The sequence below is a fragment of the Mauremys reevesii genome, linkage group 1 (genome assembly GCF_016161935.1).
Source record: "Mauremys reevesii isolate NIE-2019 linkage group 1, ASM1616193v1, whole genome shotgun sequence".
Lineage (NCBI taxonomy): Eukaryota > Metazoa > Chordata > Testudines > Geoemydidae > Mauremys > Mauremys reevesii.
In genome coordinates this window covers 229,865,562-229,881,093 of record NC_052623.1, presented here as the reverse complement: position 1 = coordinate 229,881,093, position 15,532 = coordinate 229,865,562, and the positions used below count along the sequence as shown (strand labels likewise).

At 46.9% G+C, this 15,532-nt stretch overlaps 1 protein-coding gene across 11 annotated transcripts in view; it reads left to right on the top strand.

Moving 5' to 3' along the window:
• The window catches only part of ARHGEF5 (Rho guanine nucleotide exchange factor 5), a 48,331-nt gene that overhangs the window by 6,923 nt on the left and 25,876 nt on the right, over nt 1-15,532 (top strand). For 6 of the 11 annotated variants that reach the window (XR_005590858.1, XM_039511795.1, XM_039511741.1 and 3 more), the window contains exons 1-2: nt 13,810-13,908; nt 14,405-14,509. The exons of 1 other annotated variant lie outside the window; for it this stretch is intronic. The gene's annotated coding sequence lies outside the window, so the exon portion shown is untranslated. 4 more of the 11 variants (XM_039511779.1, XM_039511770.1, XM_039511752.1 and 1 more) reach the window with 4 other exon arrangements.

Genomic DNA, 15,532 nt, shown 5'->3' with positions numbered 1-15,532 from the left:
AAAAGGACTGATTCAGAGGACAGGTATTCTACTCTCCTAATGAGCCCTCTTCCTCAAGACACAGGTAATGCAGAGACACCATTTCACCTCTGAAGCCATCCAGTACCAGGCATCGTGACATCCACCAGCTTAGAAGATCCTCTCTGTGCCTAGAGGATTTCCCTTAGGAAGTTTAGACATTCTCAGAGACCCCCTCTGATTCACCTTCTCCTCTCCTCTCTGCACAGCAAACAATGTTACTTGTTTCCACTTCTCTAGTCCTCTACAGCCGCAGGGAATGAGGATAAGAAATCTGGATACACACTGGGGCCATGAAGTTGGCTTATCTAGGAACAAGGCCAGACAAGCCAATTTCATCGGCATGACGTGTGCAGTACCCAGTCACAAGAGTGGGTCTGGACTCTAAAAGGCAGCCTTAGATTGTGATTATGTGGGAGAATAACGTGGCAGCTGAGTTGTCTTCTGGATGTTTTCAGAGCTAGTGAAAAGTAGCTGCCATCTGTCTGTCTCCATGCAAAATAGCATGCACCTCTATGGTGCTGCTCTGTGCACAACAAAAATAAGGTCAAGGCGTGAAGATAAGCACCAAAGGTAAACAACAAGCAACAGAGACAAGATTTGTTTGTGGCAGTCAGAGCAAAATGGAAAAAAGTGTCTAGTACAAGGGGTGGTGGACATGCATGCAGTACAAGCAGGCATTTGACAGAAGCATGTCTTGCCCAGCACTACTAACAAAGCAATACAAAAGCAAAATATATTCATAAGAATACAATAGGGGAGAAGGTGGGGAAAGAGTTCTCTGTTGTCCCTTGATACATCAATTTAAACAGCAAAGTTCTACAATAGATTGATTTGTGACAGTGGAAATGAACAAAAAGCAAATTCAAAATAGAGGCAGGATCCAACTACAGAACTATTGCAGCAAGTCCATGCAAAAAGACTAGTAACCATTCTGTGCTAAAATCAAAAGCTAAGCTTCTTATGCTGAGAGAAACAACACTGTGGCATAGCATAAATTTTCAGGCCTGCATATTGCAAGGGGAAATGTTACTGAGGTAGTAATGATGGTATGGACCTGATAGAGCAGAGATGGGCAAACTACGGCCTGCGGGCCGGATCTGTCCTGCCCGGCCCTGGAGCTCCCAGGGAGGCTAGTCTCCGGCCCCTCCCCTGCTGTTCCCCCTCTTCCCCCCGCAGCCACACCGGCAGCGCTCTGGGTGGCGGGGTTGTGCGCTCCTGCCGAGCAGTGCGGCAGTGTGTCTGGCTCTGGCCGGGCAGTGAGGCTCCCGGACATGCTGCTCTGAGTGGCATAGTAAGGGGGCTGGGGGGTTGGATAAGGGGCAGGGGGTCCCGGGAGACAGTCAGGGGACAGGGAGTAGGGGGTGGTTGGATGGGGTGGAGATTCTGGGGGGTGGTCAGGAGACAGGGAGGAGGGTGGGTTTGGATAGGTGTGGGAGTCCTGGGGGGGCCTGTCAGGGGGCAGGGGTGTGGATATGAGTCAAGGGATGGGGAATGGGGGGGTTGGATAGGCATGGAGTCCCAGGGGGCTTGTCAAGGGATGGGGGTGTGGATACGGGTCAGGGACGGGAACAGGGGTGTTGGATAGGCGTGGCATCCCGGGGCCTGTCAAGGGGCAAGGGTGTGGATAGGGGTCGGAGCAGGGGTTGGATAGGGGTGGGGTTCCAGGGGCGGTTAGGGGTGGGGGATCCTGGGGGGGGCGGTTAGGGGACAAGGAGCAGGGGGGGTCGGATGGGTCCAGGGTTCTGAGGGGGGCAGTCAGGGGGTGGGAAGTGGGAGGGGGTGGATAGAGGGCAGGGGCCAGGCTGTTTGGGGAGGCACAGCCTTCCTTACCTGGCCCTCCATACAGTTTTGCAACCCCAATGTGGCCCTCGGGCCAAAAAGTTTGTCCACCCCTGTGACAGAGCCTTGATCCCATGGTTGAGTTATACAATAGTCTTCAGACAAGGGTTTAAAAAAATGGGTGCCTAAAGTTAAGTTCCTAAATCCACTCCTAAATGAGTCTGGTGTGATTGAACAATTGCAGCGTTGCCACAGCTTGTGATTTTCTTACAAGTATCACAATATTTGGTGGTGGTCTTAAAGCCACAGCTCCTGCAGCTGAGTGATTATGTGAGAATCTCAGCTTTCATTAAAAATGTCTAGCCCTCATGGTTGCAGAGAAAAGCTTGAATATGGGATCTGAGTGTAATCTAAAAGGTTCAAATCAGAAAGCAAAGAAAAAGAGTCTCCAGTTGATCATTTTTTAAAATTTCATGATTTTAAGATAATCTCATCCTTTTGGGGGACCTGGGTCATGATTTTTGAACACATGGGGTTGGCAATTCTGCAATTGCATTTGAAAGCCACTTATTTAGGTGCCTCACTATGGACTTAGGAGCCTAACTTCAGGCACCCATTTTTTAAAACCTTGGTTTCACTAGCAGTTATTCAAAGAGGTAGGTAACTTGTATACAGAAGAGCTTGCAGAAGAAAATCAATGAGGCATTTAGTAGGCGGGAATGGTATAAGCCTTTACACTATAACACAGTGGTTTTCAACCTTTTTTCATTTGCAGATCCCTAAAAAATTTGAATGGAGGTGCAAACCCCTTTGGAAATCTTAGACATAGTCTGCAGACCCAGGTCTGCAGACCACAGGTTGAATGAAAACCACTGCTGTAACACATCCCAGCAATGTTCACCACAGGGAGCCACCAAAATGCAGCTACCATGTAAAATCTTATTAACCCTGAGAAATAAAATAGCAGAGGAATGTGAGTGTTTGGTTAAATAGGAGATTATTGAGGAAGTGAACTCACTGAACAACTGGGTTAACAGCATGATCACTGTGATATAGCCAAATATGCTAAGGAGTTATATGGCCCCAAAAGCCGCAGTGCCCCCCAACCCTGGTGCACTTGGCGGCACAGTCTGAGCGCCCGGTGGGCAGCGTGGCTCCAGCACCAGCCACCCCGAGTCCCTGTGGGAGACTGGCCAGCAAGCATCAGTGAGCCTAGGCCAGCCAGAGAAGAGCGCTGGGAACTGCAGGAGGGGGCCTGGCCTGGGGATGGAGCATGGGTGGGGCCACACTAGGCTGTTTGGGGAGAGACAGCCTCCCCCTGCCTATGATAGCCGCTGTCCATGAAAACAGAATAACTGTATTCTTTTAAAACCGCATGAATGAGGCATCATCTCTGTGGTTATAGCGCTCCGTGATTACGCAAAGACATCTTTCCAACGTGTTGCCATCCATATGTTGTTGCTTGTTTCACAACTTTCCTTTGTTCATTCATTTTGGTTGCCTTTTTTCATTTGTCACTTTGATTACTTAGTGCTGGATTCTGGAGCACCATGAGGAGCTGCATGACCATTCCTTCCTGGGTGTTATCAGTGGAGGATTTTTGTGAGGGAATGTTAGAGGAAGGCTTGTCTGGTTGTTAAGCACTGACTGGGACTCAGGAGATCTCAGCTCAAATTCAGACTCTGGCACAGACTGCCTGTGTGGTGAAGTGATTTTTCTGCCTCCATTCCCCAGCTGTAAAATGGGGATAATTTTTCTGCACTTGGTCTGTCTTGTTTAATGAGGCTGTAAGCTTCTCAGGGCTGCCTCTGACTACTGTGAGTTCAGCACCTCACACAACTGGGGCCCTGATCTCAATTGTACACTACGGTAATACTGCTACTAATAATGACAAGTGCAAAATGTGGATGCTATTTCTCTGGAATTGGAGAATCATTCTAAAGGGCTGACAGTATATGGGTAAGTTTCTTTACACTTAAATCAGATGGCTTATGATCATATTCAGCTCTAACATGGTCATGGCATGCTCAGGTTCAGGTGTGAATTTGTCTACTAATTAAGCACCAAGAACAGCACTTACTAGCCCCGAGGACTAAGCCTCCTACTCGGCAGCAGAGGCAAAAGATGCACAGCACCCTGGAGAGAAGTCGAGAGCACTCCCTGCTGGCTGCCAGTGAAATGTCCCCGGGTCTTTAATTCTTTTGGCTCAGCCTTAGGCCCATAGGTGCCTTTAGAACTCTCTGCCCCAACTGCTGAGGGGGGGCTTTGCCCATACACTGCCCTCCCTCTGTCTCCTCCCTATCTGCTGTGATGTAGGGCCAGATTTAGGGGAAGGAGACCCAGGTGACTGCTGGGGGTGTTGAGCTTGGGGGGGCACTGGGCTCAGGGTACTGTTTTTGTTGTTTGCAACAAAAGGAAAAATACAATCTTTGAAGTAAAATGTTTCACGTATTCCATATGTGAATTTATTTTTCACTAACCACCTAGAATGTTCTGGACCTTTGTAGAATCTCATGGAACCTTGCAGACTTTCTGAGAACTACATTTTCCTTGAACTTCCTAGAAAGTTGTCAGCCAGCCCCCATGGATATATAAGGGGCGGGGCATCTCCAGTCAGTGAGTATAAGAATGAAATGAAGTGAGAGCCCAGCTGCGACATTGTGAACCTTGTTTTATTGTGTAATTGTGAAAGTGTACTTATATTTTAAGACTTCAAGAGTGTAAATAGTGACTAATAAAGGACATATTTAGTGAGACGCCAGAGATATCAATCAAACTCCTATCTACACAACAATGTAAAAGAAATACTGTTACTTCTTTTGCCAAGCTTAACATGCGGTGTTTGATGATTTTCTAAGACTGCGAAAATAGACTTTTGCTCTCCCTAATACTGTCTGTTTTCCCCTGTAGAAAATAAAAGATGCCCCTGAAGAAGCCTTCAGGAGCTCAATATAGGTCATGAAGAGCTCAGTTGCAATCTAGTTTGCAGCAAGGGGAAAATTCGATGGGAAAATATCTGAAACAGAACAACAAAGTCTGGGCTTTAGGCAGTAGCAATCATCCTAGTGCAGAAGAAATTGTGGAGTGAAGCATAAACGATGGAAGTCCTATTACTAAGGTAAGGAATGGAAATGTGAGGAAAGTGATGAAGAATCGTCCAGTTTTCCTGGTGGTATAAAGGAAAATGATGATAAAGAAGAATGTGTCTCACATGAAAATGACTCCATATGAAAAGGAGAGTAATGATAAAGAAGAATCAGCCTCGCATGATGACAGAAACAGCAGTGAGAAAAATTGTGCACCACAAATCGATACATCAGATTCTGCTTTATGGCCAGCAATCCTAAACTCTGCCGATATTGATTGTACAATTTTGAATGGGCCGGGCAAAACCAAGGATATGATGTTTCCAGTAAATGAGCAGAAGTGACACTTCTCATAGTCACACTGTGAAAGAGTGCTTGAGAATGGTGGAAAAGTGAATCAACATTGGTTAGTTTACTTGAAATCAGCTGACAAAGTATTCTGGTTTTGTTGCAAAATATTTGACAAGAATGACGAATCGTTGCTTGCACTTTCTGTGCATAATTACTGGCATAATTTAGCTGATGCTCTGAAACAACATGAAAAGTCACCCGGCCATTTTACGGCCTATTCCAAATGGATGGAGGGCGAGTCCAGGCTAAAGCTGAATAAGTGCCTGGATGCAGAAAACCAGCTCATTATTAACGTAGAAACCCAGCGCTGGAAGAACATGCTCAAGCATCTGATCTCAATTACCCTCTTCTTTGCAAAGAATAATTTGGCTTTCTAGGGCTCGCTGGATAAGTTGTTCACTGAACATAATGGTAATTTCCTCAGTTTGGTAGAGCTCCTTGGGAAATACAATGATGTCAGGCACGAGTACCTATGTCAAGTAGTTTGTAAAGAAGCTATGGACCACTCCTGCAGCAAAACAATTCAAAATGAATTGATTGACCTTATGGCAGGGAAGGTGCTTGATAACATACTGATGCAGCTTGGCGAAGCGAAGTACTACACCATAATTAGGGACTGCACTTCTGACGTTAGTCACAGTGAAAAGATTCCATTTACAGTAAGATTTGTTGATGATGAGGATGGCTGTATCCAAGTAAAGGAACACTTCATCTGTTTCTGGTCTGTGGATGACTCCACTGGAAAAGGCCTAACAGAACTGTTTATGAATGTTTTGAATGAGATAAAACAAAGCTTCAGGACTGCTGCAGCCAAGGCTATGACAACGGCACTGACATGAAAGGAAGAAATAGTGGTGTGCAGGCAAGGATCCCTGTGCTGAGCTTTCTTTGTGCCTTATGGCTGCCATTCCCTCAACCTGGTTGTGCCAGATGTAGTGTCATCTTCTTTAGATTCAGTATCTCTCTTTGGAGTACTGCAAAGACTATATACCACCGATTTTCAGCATCAATTATCAGGTGGAAGATCCTCATGGACAGTGTTACAAATCTGACCATGAAGCCGCTAAGTGACACTCGCTGGGAGAGCTGCATTGACAGCATAAGGCCAGTGAGGTACCAAGTGACTGAGGTTTATGACACCCCAATGGAACTGGCGTAGTCGAGTAAAGGTGAGGCCAGAATCCAACATGAGGCACAAAGCCTGGCAAACCAGATCATTGACTTCAAATATCTGGTCTCAACTGCAATTTGGCACGATATCCTGTTCCAAGTAAACATTGTAATCAAGGCATTACGAACTCAGTTGATGAACATCACAACTGTTACTACTGCCTTGGTTTCATTGTGGTCTACAGAGACAACAGATCTGAAGATGCCATCACTGCTACTAAAGAAATGGCAGAAAACTCTGCAGTTGACCCTGTCTTCACTGGAAGAAAGGATAGTTTGTTACGAGAGCAAAGATGAGGTGATGGGAAGCTCGGTGCTAGTTGACACTGCTCGAGTATCCATCGAAGGAAGGTTTGGACAAATGAAGCACCTCAAAAAGACCTGGGGGATGGGGGGGTTGTATGACCTTAGTAAGCTGTCAGCAGATAGGAAAACACTCTTGAACAATTGTGTGGACCTTCACCAGACTGACACCTGGGGAATGTTCAGACGTCAGTGATAAAGACCTCTATGTTGAATTGGACAACATCCATCACATTTTGCTACATGGGAAGCACTCTCCACTCCAAGTTCTCTAATTCATTCAGGATGCAGAACTGAAGGACACTTTTCCTAATATGTGGAGAGCTTTGAGGATTCTGCTCACGCTGCCGGTCACAGTCACGAGTGGTGAGTTTTTCAAAGCTCAGGCTCATCAAAACATATCTTCAGTTGACTACAGCCGACAAGAGACTTACATTGCTTGCTATTCTAGTGCTTGAAAATGATGTTGGCCAGTCTTTGGATCTCTCTGATGCTTTGCTTCAGTTTGTGAGGGCAAAGGCAAGAAAAGCGACCTTTTGAACTAAAGGACTAGGGTTAACATTCTAAGGTTGTCATCTACTGTAACGCTGTTTAATACTGTTCCATCCAGTGTTGGTGCACAGTTCAATTTCTTGATGTTAGTATATTTCAGTTATTCTTAACATTAAAAAGTTTCTATAAGCGTAGGAAGAAACCAATTTATTTGCTTATATATGGCATAAATATTGGCATTCATATAAATGAATAAATGTAAATCTATAGATTTACAGATCCAAGTGTGCAAATGTATTATCTAATATGACAGGGATAAATCTTGCATGCAAATCTTGCATCAAAGTTGTGAAATGGGCTATGAATGCAAAAATAATAAGGTATTCAAAAGTTTAATAAATGGCTGGGGGCACTGAAGATGCTCCTTGCCTGGGATACCATTTGGTCTAGGACTGGCCCTGGCTATGAGGGAGGACTGGGAGGAGCTTCGCTCATTATTTCTTCTGCCCCCTGCCTCAGTCACAACTGTGAGTAGGAGACTCCTGACCTCTCCTCTCTTCCCATGGCTCCTACAAAAGATGGGCTGGTTTCCTATCAGGAGGTGGGGGCCATCTTCTCCCCTCCCCACTGCTGTAAGAGGGAGACTCTTTTTGTCTCTTCTCTTCCTCCTCTCCCCTTAATGCTGCAAGAGAGAGTCTCTTCTCCATCCCTCCCTGCTCAGTTGCTGTGATAGCTCCTCTCTCTGCTTTTTCCCAATTCCCAACATCTACTGCGCAGAGGGAATCACCCATGGCCTCAGCCCCTCTCTCTCTCTCCCCCCACCCCCAATCCCCAGATAGGATAGTGGGTTCTTTCCACTTTCTTCCTTCTTTTTTCTGCACCCTCCCCCATGTTTCCCCTGGACAGTTTCCCTCTCTTTCCAAGCTGCTCAAAAACATACCAGCCTCAGTTCTCTGCTGCAGTTGCCTCTAGCATGTTCTGGACTTCTTTACTGAGCTCAGTCTGCCAAGTCTCACTGATTTTTGTGGAGGAATTTGATGAGGGATGACAGCAGCTGTGTGTGGTGGTGGGGTGTGTGTGTGTGGGGGGGGGGGAAGGAGGCTGCAGGAGCTGGATGCTCCAGAGGAGCTTATTGAACACATGGAGGAAGTGGTTTTCAGTTTCATTGCTCCTCAAATTGCTCCAAGCACTGGCAGTGATAATGAGTCAAGGTTGGTAAATCTCACGCTGCTGGTGCCTGTATTCCAGGGGAAGTTTGCAAGCCCCGGCATACACTGTTGTTCACTCCTGGCTGCAGCGCTGTTGAATCCTTTATATCTCCTGCATCTTGTGTTGAAATTTGTTTGGGATGAGATGATGTTGCAAGGCAGGCAAAGGAAACTGTAACTGCCACAGACTACAGTGTGAGTCATGATGACTGTTCAGAGACTTACTGCCCCACACCCTGACTTCCAGCCAGCACACTGAAGTAGTGAGCACCAGAGAGTTTAGGCACATAGACCCTGCTTCTCCATTTGGCACAGGAATGGGGTGGAGGAAACGGAGGTGGTTTTAAGCATCCTGCATGAACTCCCATGTTTTTGGCCAAGTCCCTGGCATAAATTACAGCAGCCTCAAAGCTGCTTTAGCTTATGCTCTGACTGCAAGGCCCGCTGTAATCCCTCTGCTAGCCAAAGACAGCCAGAGTACAGAGCATTTTATCATGCCCTTCCTTCCCCCAGCATGCCCCCTACATTGGCGGCTAAGAAGAGGGGTGGCATAGAGCCATTCCATTAGCTCTGTGCTGTCTCTTGTGAACCCCCTTGCTCAGGGGTGGTCCCTGGGAGTCACTTCTGCCTAATTTATAGGGTCATTACACCACTGGAATGGGGTAAAGAGGCTGTAAGGCAATCAAGAATTGGGGCCTGTGTCTATAAAGGTTGGCAAAGGGTAATGTGGACTTTTTAATCACTCAGCCAATAAATATCTCAAGGAGCCATTCAGGCTTCAAATTTGTCCACTCGGCACTTCCCTATAACTAGAGTTAACCCACATTGTAGGTTATGTCCTTTTGAGGATGTCTTTGTTTTCATTGGCTCTGGTTCCTTCCTTTGATAATCACAGTGTGTATGTGGTACTCTTCTTGGCAAATGACTGGCAGAAGGCACATTCTGTGAATAGCTCAACTCCTTTGCGAGTGGCTGCTTATTCAATCAAAATACCAAGTTTCATATTTTCCAATGGATCAAGAGATAGCAGCACACTTAAAACATAAATTGATTAGGAGATCATAACTAGTGGTGGTTGAATGATTATAACGTAAAATTAATGCTTCAGCCTTGTTGGCTTATGCCTGCTTTCTAGCTTGCATATGCTTCATAGCCTAAGCATTCACTGTCATATCCAGAGAGATGCATGGGAACTGGAGGGATTCATTTGCAGAATTTGCACACTGGTAGGTTTACTTAGGCTTCAGTGTCAAATTGAAATCTAATAATATACAGACCTGATCCTGTGAAGTGCTGGGTGCCTTCTACATGCATTGAAGGCAATGGGAGTTGAGATTGCTGAGCATCTTTGCAGGATTGAACCAGAAGCAAATGGGCCTGACAGGATGTCAGCAAATAGTTTGTGCATGATGGATCTGACTGTTGAGCATTGTTAGCATTGACTGTGATCACGAAATTGTCTGCCACCTTTTGGTTATTCGTATGTGCAGCACAGTAGGCCAGATCAAAATGATTTTGGAAACTGAGTTAGTGAATGGTTTAATTTTGTAGTGTAGGGAAGGTGCAAGCAATTTAAAACTGCAAACTAGAGATAAGAGCTATCCAGACAATACTAAAATGGTGAAAGAGAATGTAGTGGTTAGTACAACCTTTCCCCAGCCAGCCTTGGAGAAATGCTTTTCAGAGAAGGAATCCTCCTTTCCAGTGTTGCCAACTCTTTTGATTTTTATCACAAATCTCATAGATTCATAGACTTAAGGTCAGAAGGGACCATTATGGTCATCTAGTCTGACTTCCTGCACAATGCAGGCCACAGAATCTCACCCACCCACTCCTGTAACAAACCCCTAACCTATGTCTGAGTTATTGAAGACCTCAAGGTGCAGAGAATCCTCCAGCAAGTGACCCATGCCCCATGCTGCAGAGGAAGGCGAAAAACCTCCAGGGCCTCTGCCAATCTTCCCTGGAGGAAAATTCCTTCCCAACCCTAGTTAAACCTGGCGATCAGTTAAACCCTGAGCATATGGGCAAGACGCACCAGCCAGCACCCAGGAAAGAATTCTCTGTAGTAACTCTCATGCTAGTTGCTGTCTGTATTATAGCCCCAGCTCCCTGAGCCAGGTGATTACATGAGATTGTCACCTTCATTTTAAAAAAAAAAAGTTTTGATCCCTCATGGTTGAAGAGAAAAGCCTGAAATTTGTGATCTTTAAAGACTCAAAAACAAGAGGGCAAATAAATATAATCCTGTATTAATTTTTTTTTTTAAATCTCATGATATTTTTGGGACTGACTCCTGATGTTTTTTTAAACCCTTGGGGTCAGCAATACTGTTACCCAGTGCCTTGCTCAGCTGACCCAATTAGGACAGTTAAGCTGCGAGTACAGAGAACAATCTGTATTCAGCTCTCTTTCAGCTAACCATTACCCGAGACATTGTTGACTGTTGTTTGCCCTTATCTACACCTGCGGCTTAACTGTGCTCAGTACCACTGCAGCCAAAGTGATCGTTGACACCTGCACTCAGTAAGGGGTCAGTAGTTCAGTGCAGACAAGGCCAATCTTTAAAGTGCTTTTACTTTACTGATGCATTTTAATGGAATTTGTATCTCACAACCCACGTTTGCTTTAGGTATAACCTATGTTTTATATTTACAAAAATAGACCCTTACTATTCCACACGTTGTTAACCTGCAGGATTCTGGTTCTTGCTATGGCCCTTGCCTGCCTTTGTGCCAGTGTATAACTACCATAAAACACTGCTGCCACCAGGAGAGACTTGCCCCAGTGCAGGAACTGACTGGAGACACAATAAGTGGTCCTATGTAAATCTCCTTGCAAACACTGACATCATGCAGTGGGTGGAGAGTGGAGCTCAAAGAGGCATGTCAGGAGCACAAAGGGGAGGTGGGGAATTCCCATGACATACATCAGTATGTGGATTTTCGCCTGTTCTGGAGCAGCTTATAGTCAGCTCCCAGAAGAAGGGACTGGTATCAGACCAAGCAGCTCTTGGCTGAGGGCTGCACTGGCACCTGATACAACCCAGGAAGGATGCAAAGGTGACTTAAAGGCCCTTTTGTCCCTGCTGCCTCAGAACTCTGTTGTCTTTGCAGTGCTTCCAGGAAGTGCAACACATGGTCACTACCCACTACTCAGCAAAGATTCAACAGCAGATGCTGTTGTGGAGTTTCATAGCATCACAACATCATGATTTAAAAAAAAAAAATGCTGCAGCATAGCATCCAGTAATGGCATCATTTAAACAAAACCGAATGGCTCAGATACAGGAACAAAGTGTAAATGTTGCTTTTTCAAATTAGTGAGTGACCAGATCATTAAAAAGTTCAGTACATCACAATGAGTCTGCTATCCTTTAGTGCAAAATAGTGAGGTGCTACTGTAAGTGGAGTACCTTGGCATCATCTGTGCTTGTCTGCTAGGGAAGTCCTCTTCTTTTCAATGAATTTGCAGTAGCAAATAGCTCCGCTTCCCTTTTTCGGGTTTTACTTTCTAGGGGAGCAGATAACATCAGTTCCAAATGTTTTTTGATTCCTTCTTCCCCCACACCCCTGGGTGTTTTGGGACAGTGTCAAATTTCCAGTCCACTCTGTGTAGAAAAGTCAGTAATATTAATAGCAGTGTAGCTGGCAGTACATTCTATTTCTGTGTTTTATGCAAATATACCAGAAGGACACAGGTTTCTGGAAGAACTGCTTTGATTTCCAAATGCAAGACTGACATTCACCCAAAGGAAGCCACTCTAGCAGGAGTGGCTGTACACAAACTAGTGAGATAAATGTGAGTGATGACAGCACATTCTGTTACAGATTGGGTCAAGGAGACAGGGTCATGACTAGAGAAATTCCTGTCATCAGTTGCTCCCTTCAAACCAGGGGCAGCTCCAGGCCCCAGCATACCAAGCACATGCTTGGGGCGGCATGCCACGGGGGGCGCTCTGCCGGTCGCCAGGAGGGCGGCAGGCGGCTCCAGTGGACCTCCTGCAGGCATGCCTGCGGAGGGTCCTCTGGTCCCACGGCTTCGGTGGAGACATGTCTGCGGGAGGTCCACTGGAGCCGCACCGGCGACCGGCAGAGCGCCCCCCGTGGCGTGCCGCCGTGCTTGGGGTGGCGAAATGGCTGGAGCCGCCCCTGCTTCAAACCCCACCCAGTTCCGTTCATCAACAAGCTGCGGATACCTACCTCTTCCCTGATGCCATCTTCTGTCTCTCCTCCCCTCTATGTATCTCTAGGGGCTAGCACTGTCCTCTACTGGGCTAATCAAGGAAGCAATGGTAATGAGTTGCTGGCCCCATTGCCAATACAGGGTACGTACTGCATCATGCCATGAGGCAGGGCGGTGGTGCAGTAAGATCAGCAACTTAGTCCAGTTGCTTCTGAAGATTGGGTGGCAGGCCAGCCACACCACCCTTTCTCTTGGGACAGCCTCGTAGAGCACAATCAGCCAGCCTGACATGGGGAGAAGCAAGGGGCCATAGGCCACTCCCTAGGAATGGCACCAGGCAAGTGTGTGAGTGTGCACGTGGGAGAGGAAATCCAGGCCTGGGGAGGGAAATGTAGGTTGTAGAGGTAGAAAGGCAGACCCGGAGCCAGCATGGCCCAGCCTGACTCTTTTAGAGTCCTTAGCAAAAGGTACATGTGACTGGCTCAGAGGTTCATTTTCTTACCAAAAGCAGACAAGTTTTTCTTTCCTTTGTGTTTCATTCTAAAAGGTGTGCACAGCTCTTAGTGGGACATTTAAAACTAGCAGATCTGCTGTAGAAGAACCACTGACCCTGGTGAGCTGTGAAGGTTTCCATCTGTCTCTCCCCCACGCTCCTCAGGACTCGAGGATGGTGTTAGGTGTCTGAGAAGCACTGGAAGCAGAGAATGGAATGTGAAGCAGTAAACACAAGACCCCACCCTGAGCTAATGAACTCCTAGAACTGGGCTTGGCTTGAGAAGGGGGAGGGACCGGAGAGCAAGCGAAGAGTGAGGTAGGCTCAAAAGCTCCTATGAGGAGGGAGACTTTCATTTCTTAGGTTGCTGCCCCACTGCAAAGGAAGGGCAAATAGACCAGCCATCTCAACCAGCAGTCTGGGTTAGCTCAGCTCTGACACAGAGTCATTTTAAGGGTGGAGCAAGGCTTTCCCTGCCAGGTGGTGTGTTTCAACAGCATGGGTGTGTGTGTGTGCAAACTCCACTTCCTTAGAGCAGCTGCCAGGTCCTGGGGAACTGGAACAGACAGATAGCACCATGTGTTCCATACACCATGCTAATGTGTGTATGTAGTTGGGGGAAAAGAATCTGGGAGCCTGTTGAATCAAGGTAAAGAGGGCGGAGAAAGTTAGAGCTTTTCTAATTTAAGGGGAGTGAGAATCTTAGGGCTTGCCTACACCTGGAGATATTCCTGATTAACTGCATTTGGGACACTCTTATTCCAGAGTGGCCTGTTCCTGTTTCCTTTAAGGGCTCATCTATACTTGAAACTTGTTGCAGGTTAGCTTGGGTTTCTTGGGGATAAATTGCCTTGTATCCATACAAAAGTTTTGTTTTTAATCATCTGCCATCTGGCCCTGCATTAGTTAACCCACTTTAGAAGCAAGTTCACTGACGCTCAGGATGAATTTTCCCACAATTAAAGTAGGAGTGGAAGCTGTGACAGATATGGTGGTTTCCTGCCATATCCTTGGGAGACCTTATTGATTTAAATGTATGTATAATTGGGAGCCAGGGGTTGTATGTAATTCCATGGGGGAAGGTGACCCACAACTCCTCCAGGAACTAAGATGAGAGAGAAACTGAGGGGCAGGGGGAACAGCAGGCTGTGATTAGGCAAATTCTGTCAGGTTGTACCACCTCCAGGGAAGTGCCAGCATCTGGAGAAGCTCAGGTACTGGTTCAAACTAGATTCTGCAGAGACTGACAGACAACAAAAGGACTCTTGGAGAAATTTCCTGAGTTTAAAGTGACTCAGGGCCTTCTTTCTGATTAGGTAAAGGGTTGGGACCTCCTGTCCAAAGTGGCCCCAATCTTTCCTGGGAAAGGTCAGGAGGACTTTGGCCAGCTGAGACTACATAAGACTGATTGATGACCTCAGGTAAGCTTTTAGCACATGCATAAGAACATCTATTGTTTTTTATGTTTTCTGTGTAATGCTTTCACCTTAAGAATAAATGTGCTTGCTTATAAAGGGCTGTGTGGTAACGTATAACTGCTGGCAATTATGTTGTTCATAGTCTTCAAGGAGAAAAGAAAGTGAAGACTTCAGAGTATTCTGGCAATCTGAACAACAGCATAAAACTGTGCAGCCTGGAAAAATCCTGATCAGGAAGGAGAGAGATGTGGGTCTCCATCCATGATCTATGCTTCTGCATGGTCCTGTGCTGAGGTCCTGGATTTCCTTGCCCTCTGTGGAGAGGAGTGTGTCCAGGCCCAAGTCAGCAGAAAGCCACTTGTAGATCTGGGCAATCAGAACAAATTAAGGAGAAGGCATGCTCCTGGGACCAGGGGTGACAGAATTTTCCTTAAAGCATGGGGGGGGGGGGGGAAATGAGGCCCCACCCCTTAGCAAGCCAGAAGATGGAGTCTCATCAGGGAGCCTGGGCCCTTCCACCTGCCTGGGGTGAGGCACCCGGGAGCAACCCCTGGCCCATGTCCCTGCTCCCGAAGTTCTCCAGACAGGGCAGGTGGAGGGTCTGCAGCTCCCCACAGCTGCTCACGTGGCTCTTACCACAACCCAGCTCCGGTTTCTGGCCTGGGGCCTTGGGGTCTGAAAAGTTGCAGCCGGGCCATGGCAAGAGCCACCCGGGTAGCTGTGGAGAGCCACAGACCCTCCATCTGCCCTGGGCACGGACCTGGGCTGGGGGCTATTCTTGGGCACCCCGGGCCGCTCTACCTGGACCAGGCTCCAGCTTCCAGCCTAGCCAGGTGGCAGGGCCTCAGGGGGAAGAAGAGGGGCAGGCCTGTAGTGAAAAGTGGATGGGCCATGGCCCCTTAGCCACCCCTGCCTAAGACTCAGTTAACAAAGGAAAGGAGCTCCTGTAGGGTAATAGAAATGTGAAGAACAATAACAAGACCTTAGGGAGAATTTGCATGGTCTACAACTACTATGAGGAGTAGG